Source organism: Coregonus clupeaformis, unplaced genomic scaffold (assembly GCF_020615455.1).
Source record: "Coregonus clupeaformis isolate EN_2021a unplaced genomic scaffold, ASM2061545v1 scaf1799, whole genome shotgun sequence".
NCBI lineage: Eukaryota > Metazoa > Chordata > Actinopteri > Salmoniformes > Salmonidae > Coregonus > Coregonus clupeaformis.
The window spans coordinates 35310-58615 of NW_025535253.1; the positions used below are offsets into that span (position 1 = coordinate 35310).

A 23306-nucleotide genomic window follows, 5' to 3' on the forward strand; every position below is an offset into this window, starting at 1 on the left:
CTGTGTCCTTTAGTGGAGAGGAGGAGACAGATCACATGTCCATCTGTGTCCTTTAGTGAAGTGGAGGAGACAGATCACATGTCCATCTGTGTCCTTTAGTGAAGTGGAGGAGACAGATCACATGTCCCTCTGTGTCCTTTAGTGGAGAAGAGGAGACAGATCACATGTCCATCTGTGTCCTTTAGTGAAGAGGAGACAGATCACATGTCCCTCTGTGTCCTTTAGTGGAGAAGAGGAGACAGATCACATGTCCCTCTGTGTCCTTTAGTGGAGAGGAGGAGACAGATCACATGTCCCTCTGTGTCCTTTAGTGGAGAAGAGGAGACAGATCACATGTCCTTTAGTGGAGAGGAGGAGGAAGAGCAGTGAGTCACATGGTCAGGTGACTCCGGTTTAGGTTTCCCTCCGAGAGCTTTGATGCTAGCTGGAGGAATGTGATAATCTCTCTGTGTGGATCAGAGCTGTAGTTTCTGACTGAACCTCACACACACACACAGACACAGACACACAGACACACACACACGCACACACACACACACACACACTGGTTCCTCTTGAGCATCAACACACCTGGCGGCTTTGTCTGAACCAGTCCGGATCAACATCATTCATGTAGTCAGTGGTACCATTTTTCAACAGAGCCCACATGGAAGTAGTGCACTATGTTGGGAATATGGTACCATTTTTCAACCGAGCCCACAGGGAAGTAGTGCACTATGTTGGGAATATGGTACCATTTTTCAACAGAGCCCACAGGGAAGTAGTGCACTATGTTGGGAATATGGTACCATTTTTCAACAGAGCCCACAGGGAGGTTGGGATGCCATTTGGGATGCACCAGAGTTTATAACAGCTGATATCTTTCTTTCAGTGGTTTCCTTAGAGACAACAGCTGATATCTTTCTTTCAGTGGTTTCCTTAGAGACAACAGCTGATATCTTTCTTTCAGTGGTTTCCTTAGGGACAACGACACCTTGAAAACAAACAGTCCAGGGCTGGGTATTGTGATGGAGGTTACAGCTTTCTTTTGATGGTCTAATGTCGTCATAAAGATTATTATCATGACATCATCATGAATGAGTGTAATAAAGTGGTATTGGTGCTGTATTGGCATAGTATCAACATATTGTCATAGGGCAAGCCCCTGCGAGTCTTCTGGCCCTCCCTCCCTCTGATGTAATGGTCTTATTTCCATACAGCGATCAGAGCAGCTGCCTCTCTCTCTGTCTCTGTCTCTGTCTCTGTCTCTCTCTGTCTCTCTGTCTCTCTCTCTCTCTCTCTGTCTCTCTGTCTCTCTGTCTCTCTCTCTCTCTCTCTGTCTGTCTCTCTGTCTCTCTGTCTCTCTCTGTCTCTCTCTGTCTCTCTCTGTCTCTCTCTGTCTCTCTCTGTCTCTCTCTGTCTCTCTCTGTCTCGCTCTGTCTCTCTGTCTCTCTGTCTCTCTCTGTCTCTCTCTGTCTGTCTCTATTCCACAGCCATAGCTGCTCTCTGACCTTGCCAAGCCAAACCTCTCCTTGTCTTTTATTCTACTTTCATTGGGTGATTCATGATAGTCTATGAAAGCCATTCACCCCCCCCCCCAGTACTGTTGTGTGTTGAGGAACAGTGTGAACCATACCCGATCTGACAGGTGACATCATTCTGCTTGGTGTTAACTTGTTACAGTAGTGTTTTATGTGTCCAATAATTAAATATTAGAAGGAAATAAGATGTAAATATTTTTGGGGGATGTTTACTTGTTAGGCCTATGTTCAGGAAGTTGTCTACTTCCGTCAGAGTTGAGTTGGGTTTAGAGAAAGGAATCCGCTGTTGATCAAAGTGAGAGAGGACATTTCTATCAATCTATTTTTAGTCACTGAGATACATTCAGTAACTCTCCTTGTTCAGCCCTATGACCTCACCATGTTTTAATGCTATGGGATACACCCACTGTGTTGGGCACATAGAGATCCTATAACCTCACCATGTTTAATGCTATGGGATACACCCACTGTGTTGGGCACATAGATCCTATAACCTCACCATGTTTAATCCTGTGGGATACACCCACTGTGTTGGGCACATAGAGATCCTATAACCTCATCATGTTTAATCCTGTGGGATACACCCACTGTGTTGGGTACATAGAGATCCTATAACCTCACCATGTTTAATGCTATAGGATATTACATTACATTTTAGACGCTACACCCACTGTGCATAGAGATCCTATAACTCGGTGTTCTATTTCATTCTGTGGTTATGCATCTGTAGGGGTCATCATATTGCTGAGCAGAACTATGTGTTGCTAAGCTGACTTGTGGTGACACCGTGTACACGACACACCTCTATCATACAGCCAGCTCTGATACTGGCTGGGGACACAGAAACATTACTTTCTAACCTCGTAGACTGACTCTTATTCAATGGACCTCTACGACTCATAGAAATGAACGTAATGTTACTGTGTCCTTGTCTATCTGTGTGTGTTGACATAGTTAGGTCTGGCAGCCTGTTGCTCTGACACCAGAAGAACAGGTAGTGAGTTCTGAAGTCCATTTGGGTTTAAGTCCAGAGGGGGCAAAACCACATGGGACTGTCAACCTCGTCCTTAATTACAGCTTGTTGTGAGGTTCTGGTCGTATCATCAAGACATACAACATAATCAAAGTCAGCTTGGAGCCTGACCTGGGGAGTCTGACCTGGGGAGTCTGACCTGGGGAGTCTGACCTGGGGAGCCTGACCTGGGGAGCCTGACCTGGGGAGCCTGACCTGGGGAGCCTGACCTGGGGAGCCTGACCTGGGGAGTCTGACCTGGGGAGTCTGACCTGGGGAGCCTGACCTGGGGAGCCTGACCTGGGGAGCCTGACCTGGGGAGCCTGACCTGGGGAGCCTGACCTGGGGAGCCTGACCTGGGGAGCCTGACCTGGGGAGCCTGACCTGGGGAGCCTGACCTGGGGAGCCTGACCTGGGGAGCCTGACCTGGGGAGCCTGACCTGGGGAGCCTGACCTGGGGAGCCTGACCTGGTCATCTATCTAGTACAGCACAGCTCCCTCAACGCATGTCTTTCCTGGGTTTTTTGTATTGCATCCCATGAACTGTACAGTCAATACGGTCTCTCACCCTGACTAACCCTGTCGTAGCCGGCCGCGACCGGGAGACCCACGGGGCGGCGCACAATTGGCCCAGCGTCGTCCAGGGTAGGGGAGGGAATGGCCGGCAGGGATGTAGCTCAGTTGGTAGAGCATGGCGTTTGCAACGCCAGGGTTGTGGGTTCGCTTCCCACGGGGGGCCAGTATGAAAATAATAATGTATGCACTCACTAACTGTAAGTGGCTCTGGATAAGAGCGTCTGCTAAATGATGTAAATGTAAATGACGCTAGTCCAGTCTCTGAGGACAGATCCTAACGGTCTCTGAGGACAGATCCTAACGGTCTCTGAGGACAGATCCTAACGGTCTCTGAGGACAGATCCTAACGGTCTCTGAGGACAGATCCTAACGGTCTCCGTTCTCTTCCTGTCTGTTCTGTAGGGATGGAACCCGTTAGCCCTGACAGGACGCTCCAAGCTGCAGAATGAGAGAGCCAGTCTCAACCAGCAGATCATTAGACAGATGAGGATGAGGGCCGGGGCAGAGAACCTTCTACGGTACGTACAGACACACACACACACACACACACAGACACAGACACACACACACACAGACACACAGACACACACAGACACACACACACAGACACACACACAGACACACACAGAGCCAGGGTTGAGAACCTTCTACGGTACGTACTGTTATTATACACACGGTCTCACACACGTACGCTAACAGGAAGACGCACACAGCAGCCTCCATTACAGGAGAGCAGACCCTGTATGGTCAGACAGTCACTGTCCCAGCATCCAACCCAGCCATGCAGAAGGCTCCGGATGAAAAATGGATGCACTCACTAACTGTAAGTCGCTCTGGATAAGAGCGTCTGCTAAAATGACTAAAAAATGTAAAATGTAAAATAATGTTGTGAAGAAGGAATGAAGTTATTACATCATTTTTGTCTGGTAGTAACCCTTAGTCGGTTTCAGCAGCCCCGGGCTTGAATGTGTAGAGGATAGGGGTGCCGTTTGGGACACGTTGTTGTTGTTGTTGTTGTTGTTAAAGGGTTTCACTCCTCCTCCTCCTCTCTGTCTGTCTGTCTGTCATCCCTCTGTCACGGAGGTGTCACCAGAGTCTCACCTGTCTGTCATCCCTCTGTCACGGAGGTGTCGCCAGAGTCTCACCTGTCTGTCATCCCTCTGTCACGGAGGTGTCGCCAGAGTCTCACCTTTCTGTCATCCCTCTGTCACGGAGGTGTCACCAGTCTCACCTGTCTGTCATCCCTCTGTCACGGAGGTGTCACCAGAGTCTCACCTGTCTGTCATCCCTCTGTCACGGAGGTGTCACCAGAGTCTCACCTGTCTGTCATCCCTCTGTCACGGAGGTGTCACCAGAGTCTCACCTGTCTGTCATCCCTCTGTCACGGAGGTGTCGCCAGAGTCTCACCTGTCTGTCATCCCTCTGTCACGGAGGTGTCGCCAGAGTCTCACCTGTCTGTCATCCCTCTGTCACGGAGGTGTCACCAGAGTCTCATCTGTCTGTCATCCCTCTGTCACGGAGGTGTCACCAGAGTCTCACCTGTCTGTCATCCCTCTGTCACGGAGGTGTCACCAGAGTCTCACCTGTCTGTCATCCCTCTGTCACGGAGGTGTCACCAGAGTCTCACCTGTCTGTCATCCCTCTGTCACGGAGGTGTCACCAGAGTCTCACCTGTCTGTCATCCCTCTGTCACGGAGGTGTCACCAGAGTCTCACCTGTCTGTCATCCCTCTGTCACGGAGGTGTCACCAGAGTCTCACCTGTCTGTCATCCCTCTGTCACGGAGGTGTCGCCAGAGTCTCACCTGTCTGTCATCCCTCTGTCACGGAGGTGTCACCAGAGTCTCACCTGTCTGTCATCCCCCTGTCACGGCGGTGTCACCAGAGTCTCACCTGTCTGTCATCCCTCTGTCACGGAGGTGTCACCAGAGTCTCACCTGTCTGTCATCCCTCTGTCACGGAGGTGTCACCAGAGTCTCACCTGTCTGTCATCCCTCTGTCACGGAGGTGTCGCCAGAGTCTCACCTGTCTGTCATCCCTCTGTCATCCCTCTTTCAGACCAAACAAAGGGTGAGATAGAAGAGGAAGTCAAAAGACTAAACATTCCTCATAGTTCAGACGAACCGGTAGGATTGTCAAATGTTTTCCTGCCGACGTTACTTAAACACCTTCTGAACTGAGTGTCGGCAGTCAATCTCTTTTTGTGTTCACGCAGCAAAGACCTTGAAGTAGTCAGCCACTCAGCCTTGTTAAAATACTCCAAACCAGAAGGTGGCAGTAGTGTTGTTTGGCAATGCGTGTTCGTGTGTGTCGCTTAGTTTATGGTCTAGATTCCAATGTTAGCTAGCTATCTAGATAGCTGCGCTAATGTTTGCTATTTTGTAGAAAGCCCCTGTTGATAATAGCCAGATGGCCACAGCTAGATAACTAAGAAACGATTGAATTCAGTCTCCATAATCCCATACTGCCAGTGGCAGCCCATAGACAAATGTTTAGCTAACTAACGTTAGCATATTCGCAAGCTAGCACAATAAATACGTTTGTAACCTCCACAAGGTTGTCAATAAAGTTTTGCATTTGATCTGCGGTGAGGTGAGGCTGTTATTCTGTGTTTTCCCAGCATGCCTCTCTGTGTGTGTATACGGTCCAGGTTAGTAAACACAGAGAACGATGATGCCTGGCTAATCAGTTGCCCCGGTGACCTGGCCTACTGTTTAGTGTGTTGTGCGTTGCCATGGTGCCAGGCGGACACGGGCTCGTGCCCAGTGTGTGACGAATCTCCTTTTGACGTCAACAGCAGCTTGTTACCCATCACCCTCCCTCTCCCTCTCCTCACTGTCTCCTCTCCCCTTGTGGTTTGGCTGAGGCCTGTGGGAGCTAGCAGGAACTGATATGAACAGCCTGTAATATGAATACAGTACAGGTCATTATGGCTGGGGATATGGAGCTGGAGCTGGGGATATGGAGCTGGGGATATGGAGCTGGGGATATGGAGCTGGGGATATGGAGCTGGGGAAATGGAGCTGGGGAGTATGGAGCTTGGGAGTATGGAGCTTGGGAGTATGGAGCTTGGGAGTATGGAGCTTGGGAGTATGGAGCTTGGGAGTATGGAGCTTGGGAGTATGGAGCTTGGGAGTATGGAGCTTGGGAGTATGGAGCTTGGGAGTATGGAGCTTGGGAGTATGGAGCTTGGGAGTATGGAGCTTGGGAGTATGGAGCTTGGGGAGTATGGAGCTTGGGAGTATGGAGCTTGGGAGTATGGAGCTTGGGAGTATGGAGCTTGGGAGTATGGAGCTTGGGAGTATGGAGCTTGGGAGTATGGAGCTTGGGAGTATGGAGCTTGGGAGTATGGAGCTTGGGAGTATGGAGCTGGGGGTATGGAGCTGGGGGGTATGGAGCTGGGGGTATGGAGCTGGGGAGTATGGGCTAGGAGAGGCTTGGCTTGCCCACAGCGGCTGGGCCGGGTGGCTGAGACCCAAAGGAACGCTCTCATACAGCACTATATATCAAATTCAACTTATAATACCCATCACTGACCCCTGACCTGGGGACCAGTCTCTCTGTCTGACCCCTGACCTGGGGACCAGTCTCTCTGTCTGACCCCTGACCTGGGGACCAGTCTCTCTGTCTGACCCCTGACCTGGGGACCAGTCTCTCTGTCTGACCCCTGACATGGGGACCAGTCTCTCTGTCTGACCCCTGACCTGGGGACCAGTCTCTCTGTCTGAACCCTGACCTGGGGACCAGTCTCTCTGTCTGACCCCTGACATGGGGACCAGTCTCTCTGTCTGACCCCTGACCTGGGGACCAGTCTCTCTGTCTGACCCCTGCCAGCTCTCTGTCTGACCCTGACCTGGGGACCAGTCTCTCTGTCTGACCCCTGACCTGGGGACCAGTCTCTCTGTCTGACCCCTGACCTGGGGACCAGTCTCTCTGTCTGACCCCTGACCTGGGGACCAGTCTCTCTGTCTGACCCCTGACCTGGGGACCAGTCTCTCTGTCTGACCCTGACCTGGGGACCAGTCTCTCTGTCTGACCCCTGACCTGGGGACCAGTCTCTCTGTCTGACCCCTGACCTGGGGACCAGTCTCTCTGTCTGACCCCTGACCTGGGGACCAGTCTCTCTCTGTCTGACCCTGACCTGGGGACCAGTCTCTCTCTGTCTGACCCTGACCTGGGGACCAGTCTCTCTGTCTGACCCCTGACCTGGGGACCAGTCTCTCTGTCTGACCCCTGGCCTGGGGACCAGTCTCTCTGTCTGACCCCTGACCTGGGGACCAGTCTCTCTGTCTGACCCCTGACCTGGGGACCAGTCTCTCTGTCTGACCCCTGACCTGGGGACCAGTCTCTCTGTCTGACCCCTGACCTGGGGACCAGTCTCTCTGTCTGACCCCTGACCTGGGGACCAGTCTCTCTCTGTCTGACCCCTGACCTGGGGACCAGTCTCTCTCTGTCTGACCCCTGACCTGGGGACCAGTCTCTCTCTGTCTGACCCCTGACCTGGGGACCAGTCTCTCTGTCTGACCCTGACCTGGGGACCAGTCGCTCTCTGTCTGACCCCTGACCTGGGGACCAGTCGCTCTCTGTCTGACCCCTGACCTGGGGACCAGTCGCTCTCTGTCTGACCCCTGACCTGGGGACCAGTCTCTCTGTCTGACCCCTGACCTGGGGACCAGTCTCTCTCTGTCTGACCCCTGACCTGGGGACCAGTCTCTCTGTCTGACCCCTGACCTGGGGACCAGTCTCTCTCTGTCTGACCCCTGACCTGGGGACCAGTCTCTCTGTCTGACCCCTGACATGGGGACCAGTCTCTCTGTCTGACCCCTGACCTGGGGACCAGTCTCTCTCTGTCTGACCCCTGACCTGGGGACCAGTCTCTCTGTCTGACCCCTGACATGGGGACCAGTCTCTCTGTCTGACCCCTGACCTGGGGACCAGTCTCTCTGTCTGACCCCTGCCAGTCTCTCTGTCTGACCCCTGACCTGGGGACCAGTCTCTCTGTCTGACCCCTGACCTGGGGACCAGTCTCTCTGTCTGACCCCTGACCTGGGGACCAGTCTCTCTGTCTGACCCCTGACCTGGGGACCAGTCTCTCTGTCTGACCCCTGACCTGGGGACCAGTCTCTCTCTGTCTGACCCCTGACCTGGGGACCAGTCTCTCTGTCTGACCCCTGACCTGGGGACCAGTCTCTCTCTGTCTGACCCCTGACCTGGGGACCAGTCTCTCTCTGTCTGACCCCCTGACCTGGGGACCAGTCTCTCTCTGTCTGACCCCTGACCTGGGGACCAGTCTCTCTCTGTCTGACCCCTGACCTGGGGACCAGTCTCTCTCTGTCTGACCCCTGACCTGGGGACCAGTCTCTCTCTGTCTGACCCCTGACCTGGGGACCAGTCTCTCTGTCTGACCCCTGACCTGGGGACCAGTCTCTCTGTCTGACCCCTGACCTGGGGACCAGTCTCTCTGTCTGACCCCTGACCTGGGGACCAGTCTCTCTGTCTGACCCCTGACCTGGGGACCAGTCTCTCTGTCTGAACCCTGACCTGGGGACCAGTCTCTCTGTCTGACCCCTGACCTGGGGACCAGTCTCTCTGTCTGACCCCTGACCTGGGGACCAGTCTCTCTGTCTGACCCCTGACCTGGGGACCAGTCTCTCTGTCTGACCCCTGACCTAGTGTTATCTAAGGTTCTGATATTACATGAGGCTGTGCTGGAGCAGCTGTCAGCTTCAAAGAGCTCTGCATTCCTCCCAGTATTTCCAGGCAAGCTGCTAGCCGTCCTTGGCCCAGTCCACAGTGGGTGGAACCGGGGCAGACGATGGGCTCAGCGGTGTGTGTTCGTCTGCCAACACCGCAGCGGGTAGAACCAATGAGTAGGTGCAGAGAGACTGAGTTTTGAAGTTTCAGGTGCTTCTATGTTTCTTGGGTGGTAAGATGCATTATTCCAACATGCATACCTAAGGATATAGGTGGTCCACCGTAGCTCAGTTGGTAGAGCATGGCGCTTGCAATGCCAGAATAGTTGGTTTGATTTCTGGGACCACCCATACATAAGAAATGTCTGCACGAATTACTGTAAGTTGCGTTGGATAAAAGTGTCTGCTAAATGGCATATATTATTATATTGATTTGGTAGGGGACTTTGAACTTTCAAACAATAAGCAGGTCTGAAGAGATGGGTTATGTTACACCTGTCTTTTCTACCTGGCTGTTCACCTGGAATGTTCCAGCATTCCTGACTTCTGGGGAGTGGCAGAGAGAGCGAGGCAGGTGAACTACGAAGGTGACCTGTTGACCAACAGTTTATTCCTCTGCCCTCCCCTATACCCTCACCTGGCCTCTGTCTGTCTGCCTCTCTGTCTGTCTGCCTCTGTCTGTCTGCCTCTCTGTCTGTCTGCCTCTCTGTCTGTCTGCCTCTCTGTCTGTCTGCCTCTCTGTCTGTCTGCCTCTCTGTCTGTCTGCCTCTCTGTCTGTCTGCCTCTCTGTCTGCCTGTCTGTCTGTCTGTCTGCCTCTCTGTCTGTCTGCCTCTCTGTCTGTCTGCCTCTCTGTCTGTCTGCCTCTCTCTCTGTCTGTCTGCCTGTCTGCCTGTCTGTCTGTCTGTCTGTCTGTCTGTCTGCCTCTCTCTGTCTGTCTGCCTCTCTCTGTCTGTCTGCCTCTCTGTCTGTCTGCCTCTCTGTCTGTCTGCCTCTCTGTCTGTCTGCCTCTCTGTCTGTCTGCCTCTCTGTCTGTCTGCCTCTCTGTCTGTCTGCCTCTCTGTCTGTCTGCCTCTCTCTCTGTCTGTCTGTCTGCCTCTCTCTCTGTCTGTCTGTCTGTCTGCCTCTCTCTGTCTGTCTGCCTCTCTGTCTGTCTGTCTGCCTCTCTGTCTGTCTGTCTGCCTCTCTCTCTGTCTGTCTGCCTCTCTGTCTGTCTGCCTCTCTCTCTGTCTGTCTGCCTCTCTCTCTGTCTGTCTGCCTCTCTCTCTGCCTCTCTGTCTGTCTGCTTCTCTCTCTGCCTCTCTGTCTCTCTGTCTGTCTGCCTCTCTGCCTCTCTGTCTCTCTCTCTGTCTCTCTGTCTCTTTGTGCCTCTCTGTCTCTGTTTCTCTCTCTCTCTGTCTCTGTTTCTCTCTCCGTCTGTTGTCAGGTTTCAGTAGTTCTATGTTCCTCCACCCTCCTCTCTCTCCTAGCAGCAGTTAAAGAAGTGTACTGACCAGACCGACTGGTTTACCAGGTTTATTTCTGTGGAGTCACTCCCTGCTAGTAATCCACTGGTCTCTACTGTCTCTCTACTGTCTCTCTACTGTCTCCTCACTGTCTCTCTACTGTCTCCTCACTGTCTCCTCACTGTCTCTCTACTGTTCTTACTGTCTCTCTACTGTCTCCTCACTGTCTCTCTACTGTCTCTCTACTGTCTCTCTACTGTCTCTCTACTGTCTCTCTCTACTGTCTCCTCACTGTCTCTCTACTGTTCTTACTGTCTCTCTACTGTCTCCTCACTGTCTCTCTACTGTCTCTCTACTGTCTCTCTACTGTTCTTACTGTCTCTCTACTGTGTGAACTGAGTTACAGGAGTCAGGGCCTGTCATTATGTTTGCGTCCCAAATGGCACCCTATCTCCTATATAGTGCACTACTTTTGGCCCGAGCCCATTGGTTGAAAGTAGTGCACTATATAAATGGAATAGGGTACCATTTGAGACACAGTGTATCTGGTCTCACCTCAGGGGTCCCTCACTTCCTGTTTGGAAGAGGCCTTCTCAAAACCCCCCAAAATACATGGACGTTATGCCCAAATATATATATGTGCAGATTCAGGAGAATAGTTGAAGCTAGACCACAGTTATTGGATTCTAAGTGTTTCCATGTATTGGTGTGTGATTGTATATTCATTTTATAGTGTGAGCCGGATGAAGCCTGTCCCCTGAGCCCATCAGTCTATCTAGGCCTATACCAGTGCCAGGCCAGGAAACCTCAACTAGCTGTGTCCCAAATGGCACAGACCCTATGGGCCCTAGTCAAAAGCAGTGCACTATGTTGGGAATAGGGTGCCATCTGCCATTTGGGACCCAGACTATCTCGACTGAGCAGTTCCCACGGACCTCGCTTGGCTTGCCTTCGGTCAGTCTTCTGCTACGGTCAGTCTTCTGCTCCGGTCAGTCTTCTGCTCCAATGAGAAACCACAGTGTGTGTCCTACATGCACCCTATTCCCTATATAGTGCACTACTTTAGACCAGAGAATGGCACCCTATTCCCTATATAGTGCACTACTTTAGACCAGAGAATGGCACCCTATTCCCTATATAGTGCACTACTTTAGACCAGGGCCTGTAGGGAATAGGGTGCCATTTGCACAAACACACAGTCCTCCTGATGACTAATTACAGAAACCACAGTTGGACACAGTGAGGCCCCTCAGACATGGCACTAGTCACCCTCCTGGGTCAGTGGCCCCTCAGACAGAGCACTAGTCACTATAGGCCCGTGTGTTCTGTGACCTATAGGCCCGTGTGTTCTGTGACCTATAGGCCCGTGTGTTCTGTGACCTATAGGCCCGTGTGTTCTGTGACCTATAGGCCCGTGTGTTCTGTGACCTATAGGCCCGTGTGTTCTGTGACCTATAGGCCCGTGTGTTCTGTGACCTATAGGCCCGTGTGTTCTGTGACCTATAGGCCCGTGTGTTCTGTGACCTATAGGCCCGTGTGTTCTGTGACCTATAGGCCCGTGTGTTCTGTGACCTATAGGCCCGTGTGTTCTGTGCCGTGTATGTACACATCACTCTCTCTGGCTGGCAGAGGGACAGAACAGACAGAGTGTACGTCCCAAATGGCACCCTATTCCCTATATAGTGCACTACTTTTGACCAGAGCCCATAGGAATAAGGTGATGATAAGGTGTCTGCCTTTGTGGTCAGCCCAGTCTCTCCTCTTCTCCCATGGTGCTCTCATTGGGTGACAGATTAGGATCCATGTTGTCAAGGCTGATTAGGATCCATGTTGTCAAGGCTGGTTAGGATCCATGTTGTCAAGGCTGGTTAGGATCCATGTTGTCAAGGCTGGTTAGGATCCATGTTGTCAAGGCTGGTTAGGATCCATGTTGTCAAGGCTGGTTAGGATCCATATTGTCAAGGCTGGTTAGGATCCATATTGTCAAGGCTGGTTAGGATCCATATTGTCAAGGCTGATTAGGATCCATATTGTCAAGGCTGATTAGGATCCATATTGTCAAGGCTGATTAGGATCCATATTGTCAAGGCTGATTAGGATTCATACTGTCAAGGCTGGTTAGGATCCATATTGTCAAGGCTGATTAGGATCCATACTGTCAAGGCTGATTAGGATCCATACTGTCAAGGCTGATTAGGATCCATATTGTCAAGGCTGATTAGGATCCATACTGTCAAGGCTGGTTAGGATCCATGTTGTCAAGGCTGATTAGGATCCATGTTGTCAAGGCTGGTTAGGATCCATGTTGTCAAGGCTGGTTAGGATCCATGTTGTCAAGGCTGAAAGGGGAGCTCTACACAAATCAGCCCAACAAACTCAGAAACCATGTCAGCTGCTGCTAAAGCCAGGCTCAGGCCAATCACAAGCCGCCAAGGCCAGGCTCAGGCCAATCACAAGCCGCCAAGGCCAGGCTCAGGCCAATCACAAGCCGCCAAGGCCAGGCTCAGGCCAATCACAAGCTGCCAAGGCCAGGCTCATGCCAATCACAAGCTGCCAAGGCCAGGCTCATGCCAATCACAAGCTGCCAAGGCCAGGCTCAGGCCAATCACAAGCTGCCAAGGCCAGGCTCAGGCCAATCACAAGCTGCCAAGGCCAGGCTCAGGCCAATCACAAGCTGCCAAGGCCAGGCTCAGGCCAATCACAAGCTGCCAAGGCCAGGCTCAGGCCAATCACAAGCTGCCAAGGCCAGGCTCAGGCCAATCACAAGCTGCCAAGGCCAGGCTCAGGCCAATCACAAGCTGCCAAGGCCAGGCTCAGGCCAATCACAAGCTGCCAAGGCCAGGCTCAGGCCAATCACAAGCTGCCAAGGCCAGGCTCATGCCAATCACAAGCTGCCAAGGCCAGGCTCAGGCCAATCACAGTAGCAGAGTGTCTCATTTGTTCCTGGCCGCATCCCGTTGGGCACTGGTCAAAAGTAGTGCACTACAGTCGTGGTCAAAAGTTTTGAGAATTTGTTTTGTTTTGTTTTGGTCATTTAGCAGACGCTCTTATCCAGAGCGACTTACAGGAGCAATTAGGGTTAAGTGCCTTGCTTAAGGGCACATTGACAGATTTTTCACCTAGTCGGCTCGGGGATTAGAACCAGCGACCTTTCGGTTACTGGCACAACGCTCTTACCCACTAAGCTACCTGCCGCCAGACTTTGAGAATGACACAAGTATTGGTCTTCACAAAGTTCGCTGCTTCAGTGTTATGAGATATTTTTGTCAGATGTTACTATGGTATACTGAAGTATAATTACAAGCATTCCATAAGTGTCAAAGGCTTTTATTGACAATTACATTAAGATTATGCAAAGAGTCAATATTTGCAGTGTTGACCCTTCTTTTTCAAGACCTCTGCAATCCGCTCTGGCATGCTGTCAATTAACTTCTGGGCCACATCCTGACTGATGACAGCCCATTCTTGCATAATCAATGCTTGGAATTTGTGGGTTTTTTGTTTATCCACCCTCCTCTTGAGGATTGACCACAAGTTCTCAATGGGATTAAGGTCTGGGGAGTTTCCTGGCCATGGACCCAAAATTTCGATGTTTTGTTCCCCGAGCCACTTAGTTATCACTTTTGCCGTATGGCAAGGTGCTCCATCATGCTGGAAAAGGCATTGTTCGTCACCAAACTGTTCTTGGATGGTTGGGAGAAGTTTGGGCGCCCTGAAGCCTTCTTCACAACAATTGATCCTCTCTCCTTGACGTTATTGATGATCCGATAAATGGTTGATTTAGGTGCAATCTTACTAGCAGCAATATCCTTGCCTGTGAAGCCCTTTTTGTGCAAAGCAATGATGACTGCACGTGTTTCCTTGCAGGTAACCATGGTTAACAGAGGAAGAACAATGATTTCAAGCACCACCCTCCTTTTAAAGCTTCCAGTCTGTTATTCTAACTCAATCAGCATGACAGAGTGATCTCCAGCCTTGTCCTCGTCAACACTCTCACGTGTTAACGAGAGAATCACTGACATGATGGCAGCTGGCCCTTAAGTTCATTTTCATGGCAAAGAGGGACTTTGCAATTAATTGCAATTCATCTGATCACACTTCATAACATTCTGGAGTATATGCAAATTGCCATCATAAAAACTGAGGCAGCAGACTTTGTGAAAATTAATATTTGTGTCATTCTCAAAACGTTTGACCACAACTGTACATAGGGAATAGGGTGCCATTTGGAACCCAGTCCCAGGTCACTTCTACAGTATCTTGATGACGACGTTTAATCAGACTGCCATCATCATGGCCCAACGGCAGTCATTATCAGAGAGCATTTTAACAGACCTGACAGCCAGTCTCATCAACAGCTTTAGATCTCTGACCTGACAGCCAGTCTCATATAATTGTAGGTCTGTCCTTCACTCCTTCAGTACGTAAGCCAAGCTATATGTAAAAAGGCAAGGTGGGGCAGTCTTCACAGCTTCTTGGAAGAGAAACCGTTGTCAGAGACAAACCCTCTTGTCTGTCTCCTTTTTGAAAAGCTTGGCTGTCAGGATGATTGAACTCTGGACTGACAGGTCAGGCCAGCTGTGAGATGTGAGGCCCATTGTGTGAAGCAGAGACCCAGGGTAAAGACCGTCCGGAGACCAGTCTCTCAGAGGTCTATTAGGGCCAGCGTGAAGGAGACGTCTCCGTGGCGGGATACTTTGTGTCTGGGCTTTGACAGCTGTGGAGAACCCTTAATTGTTCCATCAGGGTCCATCTCAAGCTCTCTCCTCTGGTTATGAAGATGCAGAACATGTTCTGACGTGTTTGTGTCCACTGTTTACTACATAGGATAAAAACAACCAAAAAGGTTAGTCATTTCCATCATGCTGTTCATGAAGCATTCAATAGCGTTGTACTTTTATTTGCCATGCAGGGTGATGGCTAGGGGTAGCCTTATCACTGCTTTGTAATGCAGGGTGATGGCTAGGGGTAGCCTTATCACTGCTTTGCCATGCAGGGTGATGGCTAGGGGTAGCCTTATCACTGCTTTGTAATGCAGGGTGATGGCTAGGGGTAGCCTTATCACTGCTTTGCCATGCAGGGTGATGGCTAGGGGTAGCCTTATCACTGCTTTGTAATGCAGGGTGATGGCTAGGGGTAGCCTTATCACTGCTTTGCCATGCAGGGTGATGGCTAGGGGTAGCCTTATCACTGCTTTGTAATGCAGGGTGATGGCTAGGGGTAGCCTTATCACTGCTTTGCCATGCAGGGTGATGGCTAGGGGTAGCCTTATCACTGCTTTGTAATGCAGGGTGATGGCTAGGGGTAGCCTTATCACTGCTTTGTAATGCAGGGTGATGGCTAGGGGTAGCCTTATCACTGCTTTTCAGAGTGAACACCTCTGCTGGAGACCTCACAATAGTGGTCTTATCACCCTCCACCACCCACACACAGACACAACCAGACCAATATACATGGCCCTGTCTGCCCACACACAGACACAACCAGACCAATATACATGGCCCTGTCTGCCCACACAGAGACACAACCAGACCAATATACATGGCCCTGTCTGCCCACACAGAGACACAACCAGACCAATATACATGGCCCTGTCTGCCCACACAGAGACACAACCAGACCAATATACATGGCCCTGTCTGCCCACACACAGACACAACCAGACCAATATACATGGCTCTGTCTGCACACACCAGCCCTCACAGAAAACACCTAGAGACGTCCTGCCGCTGTGACGCACCACAGTCCGATGACATGTATACCGTAACCCTGATGATAGATCCCAGAGCTACTTTATCACCTCTCTGGTGCTGTGAGGCTGAGCTGCACAAATAGAATGATTTGCTGTTTCTATGGCCTCTGCTAACCTAGAGTCAAACCACTGCCTGGAAGTGCGGAACGCTGAGACATCACGGTCTCCACCTTTCAAGGAAACTCATGGAACCTAACAGCCTTTAGTGAAATGTGCAGACTGTCTATGTAGTGGGATTCATAGTTTAAAGGTGAAGGGGGTTAGGGGGCCTTGATGGTCTTTTTGAATAACTCACTGTGATGGATCTTTGACCGAAAGTCTGACTTCATCCCAAATGCCCCCTATTCCCTAGAGAGTGGACTACGTTGACTTCATCCCAAATGCCCCCTATTCCCTAGAGAGTGGACTACGTTGACTTCATCCCAAATGCCCCCTATTCCCTAGAGAGTGGACTACGTTGACTTCATCCCAAATGCCCCCTATTCCCTAGAGAGTGCACTACGTTGACCAGGGCCCATTTGGGACACAGCCAGAGAAGAGAAACACCTTGTTAAAAGATAGATTGGTGGGTGGTACATCACCAGGAGATAGTGACCGGGTGATGTGGGTGGTACATCACCAGGAGATAGTGACCGGGTGATGTGGGTGGTACATCACCAGGAGATAGTGACCGGGTGATGTGGGTGGTACATCACCAGGAGATAGTGACAGGGTGGTGTGGGTGGTACATCACCAGGAGATAGTGACAGGGTGATGTGGGTGGTACATCACCAGGAGATAGTGACAGGGTGATGTGGGTGGTACATCACCAGGAGATAGTGACAGGGTGATGTGGGTGGTACATCACCAGGAGATAGTGACAGGGTGATGTGGGTGGTACATCACCAGGAGATAGTGACAGGGTGATGTGGGTGGTACATCACCAGGAGATAGTGACCGGGTGGTGTGGGTGGTACATCACCAGGAGATAGTGACAGGGTGATGTGGGTGGTACATTACCAGGAGATAGTGACAGGGTGGTGTGGGTGGTACATCACCAGGAGATAGTGACAGGGTGGTGTGGGTGGTACATCACCAGGAGATAGTGACAGGGTGATGTGGGTGGTACATCACCAGGAGATAGTGACAGGGTGATGTGGGTGGTACATCACCAGGAGATAGTGACAGGGTGATGTGGGTGGTACATCACCAGGAGATAGTGACCGGGTGATGTGGGTGGTACATCACCAGGAGATAGTGACCGGGTGATGTGGGTGGTACATCACCAGGAGATAGTGACAGGGTGATGTGGTGGTACATCACCAGGAGATAGTGACTGTATACTCCTACAACCCCCCCTTTCCAATGTGTATTGTGAATGCTAACATCTCTTCCCGTCTCCAGGGCGACCTCCAACAACAAGGTGTGTGAGATGGTTGGTCTGGAGCTCAGCTATATCAACTCCAACCTGCAGCTCCTCATGGAGCAACTGGAGGGGCTCAACAGCTCAGTGGAAGTCTACCAGAACGTCCAGTGAGTATACTACACCCTTTAAACCCTTTAAACCCTTTAAACCCTTTAAACCCTTTAAACCCGCTAAACCCTTTAAACCCTTTAAACCCTTTAAACCCTTTAAACCCTTTAAACCCTTTAAACCCTTTAAACCCTTTAAACCCTTTAAACCCTTTAAACCCTTTAAACCCTTTAAACCCTTTAAACCCTTTAAACCCTTTAAACCCTTTAAACCCTTTGCACTCCCCTTTTACCACCCAACACCACCCAACCACCCAACCACCCAACCACCCTACCACCCTACCACCCTACCACCCAACCACCCTACCACCCAACCACCCTACCACCCTACCACCCAACCACCCTACCACCCTACCACCCTACCACCCAACCACCCTACCACCCAACCACCCTACCACCCTACCACCCAACCACCCTACCACCCAACCACCCTACCACCCCACCACCCTACCACCCAACCACCCTACCACCCTACCACCCAACCACCCTACCACCCAACCACCCAACCACCCTACCACCCAACCACCCTACCACCCTACCACCCTACCACCCAACCACCCTACCACCCTACCACCCAACCACCCTACCACCCTACCACCCAACCACCCTACCACCCAACCACCCTACCACCCTACCACCCTACCACCCTACCACCCAACCACCCTACCACCCTACCACCCAACCACCCAACCACCCTACCACCCTACCACACCACCCTACCACCCAACCACCCAACCACCCTACCACCCTACCACCCTACCACCCTACCACCCAACCACCCTACCACCCTACCACCCCTACCACCCTACCACCCAACCACCCAACCACCCTACCACCCAACCACCCTACCACCCTACCACCCTACCACCCAACCACCCACCACGCCACCACGCCACCACCCACCACCCTACCACCCAACCACCCTACCACCCTACCACCCTACCACCCTACCACCCTACCACCCAACCACCCACCACGCCACCACCCTACCACCCAACCACCCTACACCACCCTACCACCCAACCACCCAACCACCCACCACGCCACCACCCTACCACCCAACCACCCAACACCACCCTACCACCCAACCACCCTACCACCCAACCACCCTACCACCCAACACCACCCAACCACCCACCACGCCACCACCCTACCACCCAACACCACCCTACCACCCAACCACCCTACCACCCAACCACCCTACCACGCCACCACCCTACCACCCAACACCACCCTACCACCCAACCACCCTACCACCCAACCACCCTACCACCCAACACCACCCTACCACCCCACCACCCTACCACCCAACCACGCCACCACCCAACCACCCTACCACCCTACCACCCTAACACCCAACCACCCACCACGCCACCACCCAACCACCCACCACGCCACCACCCTACCACCCTACCACCCAACCACCCACCACGCCACCACCCTACCACCCTACCACCCAACCACCCACCACGCCACCACCCAACCACCCTACCACCCAACCACCCACCACGCCACCACCCTACCACCCTACCACCCAACCACCCACCACGCCACCACCCAACCACCCTACCACCCTACCACCCTACCACCCAACCACCCACCACGCCACCACCCAACCACCCACCACCCAATCACCCACCACGCCACCACCCTACCACCCTACCACCCTACCACGCCACCACCCTACCACCCTACCACGCCACCACCCTACCACCCCACCACCCACCACGCCACCACCCAACCACCCACCACCCAATCACCCACCACGCCACCACCCTACCACCCAACCACCCTACACCACCCTACCACCCAACCACCCACCACGCCACCACCCTACCACCCCTACCACCCAACCACCCACCACGCCACCACCCAACCACCCTACCACCCTACCACCCTACCACCCAACCACCCTACCACGCCACCACCCTACCACCCAACACCACCCTACCACCCAACCACCCTACCACGCCACCACCCTACCACGCCACCACCCCACCACCCTACCACGCTACCACCCAACCACCCTACCACCCTACCACCCAATCACCCAACCACCCTACCACCCTACCACGCCACCACCCTACCACGCCACCACCCTACCACGCCACCACCCTACCACGCCACCACCCATCCACCCAACCACCCTACCACCCAACCACCCTACCTATCATGCTACATGCCTTAACATAATACAGTCATACAGTGAGCTACAAAAGGATTGGGATGGTGAATGTTGTTGTTTTGGCTCTGTACTCCAGCATTTGACTATGAGATTAAAGTGCTGTCAGTTATAATTTGAGGGTATTTTCAATCATATCGGGAACCTTAATACACTACAGTCAACTGGGCCTTAAATAAAACACCAGCAACCTTTATACACTACAGTCAACTGGGCCTTAAATAAAACACCAGGAACCTTAATACACTACAGTCAACTGGGCCTTAAATAAAACACCAGGAACCTTAATACACTACAGTCAACTGGGCCTTAAATAAAACACCAGGAACCTTAATACACTACAGTCAACTGGGCCTTAAATAAAACACCAGGAACCTTAATACACTACAGTCAACTGGGCCTTAAATAAAACACCAGCAACCTTAATACACTACAGTCAACTGGGCCTTAAATGAAACACCAGGAACCTTAATACACTACAGTCAACTGGGCCTTAAATAAAACACCAGCAACATTAATACACTACAGTCAACTGGGCCTTAAATAAAACACCAGGAACCTTAATACACTACAGTCAACTGGGCCTTAAATAAAACACCAGGAACCTTAATACACTACAGTCAACTGGGCCTTAAATAAAACACCAGGAACCTTAATACACTACAGTCAACTGGGCCTTAAATAAAACACCAGCAACCTTAATACACTACAGTCAACTGGGCCTTAAATAAAACACCAGGAACCTTAATACACTACAGTCAACTGGGCCTTAAATAAAACACCAGCAACCTTAATACACTACAGTCAACTGGGCCTTAAATAAAACACCAGCAACATTAATACACTACAGTCAACTGGGCCTTAAATAAAACACCAGGAACCTTAATAAACACAAAATGCACACACACATTGCTGTGGAATGCGGAGGGCTTTGACATGCTTTAATTAGGCTGACATGCATCACAGCAGCTCGGGGGCTTCACATAAAGAACTGGTGAGAGGGGCTTCACATAAAGAACTGGTGAGGGGCTTCACACAAAGAACTGGTGAGGGGCTTCACATAAAGAACTGGTGAGGGGCTTCACATAAAGAACTGGTGAGAGGGGCTTCACATAAAGAACTGGTGAGGGGCTTCACATAAAGAACTGGTGAGGGGCTTCACATAAAGAACTGGTGAGGGGCTTCACATAAAAACAAAGAACTGGTGAGAGAGTGAGCAACAGAGCGAGGGAACAGAACCGGCCTGTCTGGTTGAGAACAGAAACACAAAGGATTATGGATGAGGAACCAGTGAGCTCAGAAGATTAACAAATTTTTTACATTTTTTTCATTTAGCAGACGCTCTTATCCAGAGCGACTTACAGTTAGTGAGTGCATACATTTTTTTTTTCATACTGGCCCCCCGTGGGAAACGAACCCACAACCCTGGCGTTGCAAGCGCCATGCTCTACCAACTGAGCTACACGGGGCCAGTACACCCACTCATATGTCTGAGGAAGTTAGCATGGACCCGTCTTCAGTTAGTAGGTCACAGGTGAGAAACACCCACTGGTCTGATGAGGAAGTTAGCATGGACCCGTCTTCAGTTAGCAGGTGACAGGTGAGAAACACCCACTGGTCTGATGAGGAAGTTAGCATGGACCCGTCTTCAGTTAGCAGGTCACAGTTGTGAGCCAGTTTGTTTCGTTTTGTGTGTCTCAACATCCTAGATAGGTACAGCTTATATACAACATCGCAAACGCTCCACATTCAACCAAGTTATTGCTGGAAATAGCATGCCCTTTAAAAGCTCCTATCGCAGAATATCACAAACACTCAACATTGAACTTAGTTACAATTTAGGACGGGCATCAATACACCCACAGCTTGGGTTTGGAAAAACAGAAAATCACAAAAGAGAGTGAGGAGGGGGGAGAGAGGGGGGGAGAACACTCTTAGCCTCTACTCTAAGGGCACTTTCACATATCCCCTTATGATCTGGATCCTGGAGGGTTTGGTACCCTGGCCCGTGCTATAAAGCATGTGTGAAAAGCAAACGAATGCTGACTAAAACGAATCCTGGACGTGCGTGAGTAGTAGGTCCAAGGTCCAGGACCAGAGTGCCAGGTGTTGTGGCGTGGCAGCGCGAGTCGGGTGGAACTTTTCATATAGAATGTGCGTCTTGCTAATCACACCCTGAAACTGTTATTTTCAGGTCTTATCAAGGGAACATCCCTGGTTGTCCCTACTGCCTCTGATCTGGCGGACTCACTAAACACACATGCTTCGTTTGTAAATTATGTTGGAGTGTCCCCCTGGCTATCTGTAAATTATTTTATTTTTTTAAATGGTGCCCCCCGGTTTGTTTAATATAAGGAATTTGAAATCATTTTTACTTTTACTTTTGATACTTAAGTAGATTTTAGCAATTATATTTACTTTTGATACTTAAGTATATTTAAAACCAAATACTTTTACACAAGTAGTATTTTACTGGGTGACTTGGGTACTTTTTCCACCACTGGAAAACGCCCTCAGCCTCTCTCTGTATGCAGCCAGACACTCCTCAGTAAGACAACATGTTCTCCATGACAACCACAACCAAACATAACATCCTGATTGGTCAGATGTTAGCGAGTGCCCTATCTGAGGCCCAATCAGAGTCCCTGGAGACCGGCCCAAGCACGTTCTCTTTCTTCCAGTTCTGGTAAGAAGATCTGGAGGCCAAATGGGACCCGATTCCTTTAATTGTGCACTACTGAAGCGGCAGGTAGCTTAGTGGTTAAGAGCGTTGTGCCAGTAACCGAAAGGTCGCTGGTTCTAATCCCCGAGCCGACTAGGTGAAAAATCTGTCGATGTGCCCTTGAGCAAGGCACTTAACCCTAATTGCTCCTGTAAGTCGCTCTGGATAAGAGCGTCTGCTAAATGACTAAAATGACTAAAATGTAAAAATGTAAATGTACTTTTGATCAGACCCAAAGGGAATAGGGTGCCATTTTGGACGTATCCCTGGTGTGTTGGTGTTGTCTGTTGTACCATTGCATTGCCCTCTCTGAGTAACAGATTCTCAGAAGGCCTAAAAGCCTTTTTAATACGGTGTTGGCCTACTTGGCGCTTGGTTTGAGTGTTTTTTTGGGGGTTCAGCTCCTTTTTATAAGGTTGTTTGTGTGAGACGGAACAGGGATATCTAATGACCTATATAAAACAGACTGCCAGTGCCAGCCTCGCTGAGGGTGAAGCATGCCTATGTTGCATCCCAAATGGCACCCTATTCCCTATATAGTGCACTACTTTAGACCAGAGAATGGCACCCTATTCCCTATATAGAGCACTACTTTAGACCAGAGAATGGCACCCTATTCCCTATATAGTGCACTACTTTAGACCAGAGAATGGTACCTATTCCCTATGATAGTGCACTACTTTAGACCAGAGAATGGCACCCTATTCCCTATATAGTGCACTACTTTAGACCAGAGAATGGCACCCTATTCCCTATATAGTGCACTACTTTAGACTCAGAGAATGGTACCCTATTCCCTATATAGTGCACTACTTTTGACCAGAGAATGGCACCCTATTCCCTATATAGTGCACTACTTTAGACTCAGAGAATGGTACCCTATTCCCTATATAGTG

General features: G+C 51.0%; 1 pseudogene; it reads left to right on the top strand.

The window, feature by feature from the left end:
- Positions 1-3070: 3070 nt before the first annotated feature.
- The window catches only part of LOC121561948, a 62241-nt pseudogene continuing 42005 nt past the window's right edge, over positions 3071-23306 (top strand).